Genomic DNA, 3,846 nt, shown 5'->3' with positions numbered 1-3,846 from the left:
AGAGAAAAAACTTCGATAAGTAAAAATTTCAACTTTTTTAAAAAAAAAAAAAAAAAAATAAAAAAAAAAAAAAAAAAAAAAAGTCTTCTTAAGGCTCAAAAATAAAGAAATTGATAACAAAATTATTTGCAGTGCGTATAAATCTTTGAAAATCTTTATTTTTCTTTGTGCACTTTAAACACTTTTCATTGCGAAACCACAAATGTGACTCTCTTCACTCGCAGGCAAAACTTTTCAACTCGCAAACAAAAAAGACGGCAGAAAAGTATGGAAGCCCGTTTCCGCCACTGAATAAAAAATAAAATATAACTCGCAATTGTGAGTTTATATAGCTCGCAATTGTGACTTTATATCTCACAATTCTGACTTTATATAGCTCGCAATTGTGAGTTTATATCTCACAATTCTGACTTTATATAGCTCGCAATTGTGACTTTATATCTCACAATTCTGACTTTATATAGCTCGCAATTGTGAGTTTATATCTCACAATTCTGACTTTATATAGCTCGCAATTGTGACTTTATATCTCACAATTCTGACTTTATATAGCTCGCAATTGTGACTTTATATCTCACAATTCTGACTTTATATAGCTCGCAATTGTGACTTTATATCTCACAATTCTGACTTTATATAGCTCGCAATTGTGACTTTATATCTCACAATTCTGACTTTATATAGCTCGCAATTGTGAGTTTATATCTCACAATTCTGTGAAAAAAAGTCAGAATTGAGAGATAAAAAGTCGCAATTACCTTTTTTTTAAAAAAAATTTTCAGTGGTGGAAACGGGCTTCCATAGAAAAGAGAGTCACATTTGTGGTTTCGCAATGAAAAGTGTTTAAAGTGCACAAAGAAAAATAAAAGATTTTCAAAGATTTATACGCACTGCAAATAATATTTGAGCCTTAAGAAGACTTTTTTTTTGCAATCTTTTATTTTTTAATTACAAAATAATTAGTTTTACTCTCAGACACAGAATGTTTGATTGAATAATAAAGACACAAAAATAATTCCATACTGATACACCAGTAAAACTAAGTGCATCTGTTTTTTATTCTGTTGACTTTTGGTAAAGAGAGGAAAACACATATATATGGGGTGCTGTGTGTACATTAATGAGGAAAAAAAATTAACTTAAATGATTTTAGCAAATGGCTGCAATATAACAAAGAGTGAAAAATTTTAGGGGGTCTGAATACTTTCCGTACCCACTGTATATATATATATATATATATATTATATATTTCTAATTTATATTTTAATATATTATTTTAAATAATTTATATAGATTTATATATAAATAAATTAAATTGTCTACTACTTCAATTCATATTCAGGAAATGCTATTTAAATGCCTCTCAGTTCAGTTCTGAATGACGCACAACATTGACAACCTTGGCATGAAAAAGCATGCCCTTTAGGAAGTACGGTGAAGCCACAGTATTAACGTTTACTGTAAATGAACAAACACAAAAATAAATGAAAGCGCATGTTAAAGGCACTCAGCAGCACTGGCACATCCGGATGCAGACACTGTCAATACAGACAGAGGAGAGATCAGTGATTGCCACGTGAGGGGAGGAAGTCATCGCAACATCACATTCGTGTGGAGAACGTACGCAAGCGTTTGGTCAATAACAGTACTAATATCGACCCCCACCCCTGAGCTTATTACATAAAGCAGCACGTCAATGCTCCCTACCATCGCTTGCAATTCACAGCACAGCTTGTAATTGTTTAGCAAAACACCACAGATGATGACCAGACAGGATTATGTCACAGTTGAATTTCAATGGTCTCAAGCACCCTGCAGCCAATAAGTAGTTTTTGTTCATTGTCTTTTAGGACGAGTTCATGTTAATCAATTTTACTCCATTTCTAAAAACATTTTTAGAGAAAATCATACACAAATCCAGGCACACATTTCTCTCTACGCTCTTCAAGTCAACATGAAATCAATTTGAACCCCACAGAATGTTTGATTGAATAATAAAGACACAAAAATAATTCCATACTGATACACCAGTAAAACTAAGTGCATCTGTTTTTTATTCTGTTGACTTTTGGTAAAGAGAGGAAAACACATGAGTGTAATGAGAATCTGCCCAGTGCGTAATGGTTAGCAGTAACAATGGCAGGAGGACGCATCGCTTCCGGCAATGACAATAACGATCGAGGGGAGAAGCTGGGAAAAAAGAAAGAGGAATGGAGAGGGAAAGTTATTGGTGCACATCGATCTGTGCACTCACTAGTTTTGTCTGTTTTGCAGTTTGGATGATTGTGCAAAGTTCAGAATTGAAAGATCAGCTGAATTTGAAATGTGACCACACTATGTTGATTTGGAGCAATTTAAAGAAATTAGGCTGCAAATATATAAAATATAAATTATAAAACATATACAGTATAACATATATCAAATTTTAAATACATAATCTCTCTCTATAAAAATTAATTTTACCTGATAAAATGAGCATTTGTGATGATAAATAAATACTAAAATGATAATTATGTAATTTATTATATACAGTGGGTACGGAAAGTATTCAGACCCCCTTAAATTTTTCACTCTTTGTTATATTGCAGCCATTTGCTAAAATCATTTAAGTTAATTTTTTTTCCTCATTAATGTACACACAGCACCCCATAGAGAGAGAGAGAGAGACTAGAAATAATTTAGAATGATTTAGAAATAATACATTAATATGATAAATAATAATAAATTAATATAACATTAATTAAATTAATATAATTAATTAAGTATATTTTGTTATGAATTTAGCATCCTGTGAGCTTGATTTGGACTATGCATATCTATGGACTACAAAATATCTAAACATTTATGCATTTTTGCCTGTTTCTTTTGTAAAATGATATTTCTTCACTAACTTCTGTGTTTTGGCTTGATTATAGTAACGCCAACCACTCGTTTGTGCCGTACCACTACTACGAGCCGTCGCGTCTGGATGAGTGCCGCATGTACCGCACTCACGAACACGCCAAGAGGGGCGGCCATCGCTTCATCACAGAGAAGCTCATTTACAGCCGCTGGGCGTCTCCGGGGAAACTACGCTTTGTTTACCCACCCTGGTCACAGCAGGAACATCAGCAAGACTAGTTTCAACCAGGTCTGACCCTGTGTGAAGTTGTAGGTTGTATGTCAGTTTATGAAAAACCACTGCGGTGCTTTTACTGTGTACCTTCAGCTGTCAGTTTGGCGTTTGAATCATGCTGCTTTGCATTTGTGTGTTCGGTACAGTTTTATTCCTTCAGTCTTAAGGGGTCATATGATGCGATTTCAATTTTTCCTTTCTCTTTGGAGTGTTACAAGCTCTTGGTGCATGAAGAAGATCTGTAAAGTTGCAAAGATTAAAGTCTCAAATCCAAAGAGATATTCTTTATAAAAGTTAAGAGTCAGCCACGCCTCCTAAAACGGCTCATTCTAACACGGCCCCACATATCTACGTCACGATGTGGGAAGATTTGCATAACGCCGCCCAAATGTTCACGCAAAGAAAGAAGGCGTAACTTTTATTCTCGCTTTAGTATTGTTGCCACCGCCGCCATGTTGTGGAGTCGCTGTGTGTTTCGTTGTTTCGAAACTACCTTGTTTGGCCTTCCAAAAGAGGACATGACTAGAAATCAGTGGTTAAGTTGTATTTAAAACACTGTTCCAGAACACTTCAACCCAAATATTCAGATGTGTGCTGTGCATTTTATGGAGGATGGATGAGGACTGTTTCCTGAACCAGTAGCCTACAATGCGTCTGTGGCACAAAGGCTGTATCTATAAAGTTGGGCAGTTCCAACTTTGCAAGGACAGTCTGGCACTTCTGACTCACAG

General features: G+C 34.8%; 1 protein-coding gene across 1 annotated transcript in view; it reads right to left on the bottom strand.

Moving 5' to 3' along the window:
• LOC107722897 (sodium channel protein type 2 subunit alpha-like) overlaps positions 1-3,846 on the bottom strand; it is a 44,670-nt gene that overhangs the window by 7,181 nt on the left and 33,643 nt on the right. The gene's annotated exons all lie outside the window — the stretch shown is intronic.

Source organism: Sinocyclocheilus rhinocerous, unplaced genomic scaffold (assembly GCF_001515625.1).
Source record: "Sinocyclocheilus rhinocerous isolate Xijiao unplaced genomic scaffold, SAMN03320098_v1.1 scaffold934, whole genome shotgun sequence".
Lineage (NCBI taxonomy): Eukaryota > Metazoa > Chordata > Actinopteri > Cypriniformes > Cyprinidae > Sinocyclocheilus > Sinocyclocheilus rhinocerous.
The sequence above is the reverse complement of the archived record's forward strand: the minus strand, read 5'-3'. Positions and strand labels throughout refer to the sequence as shown.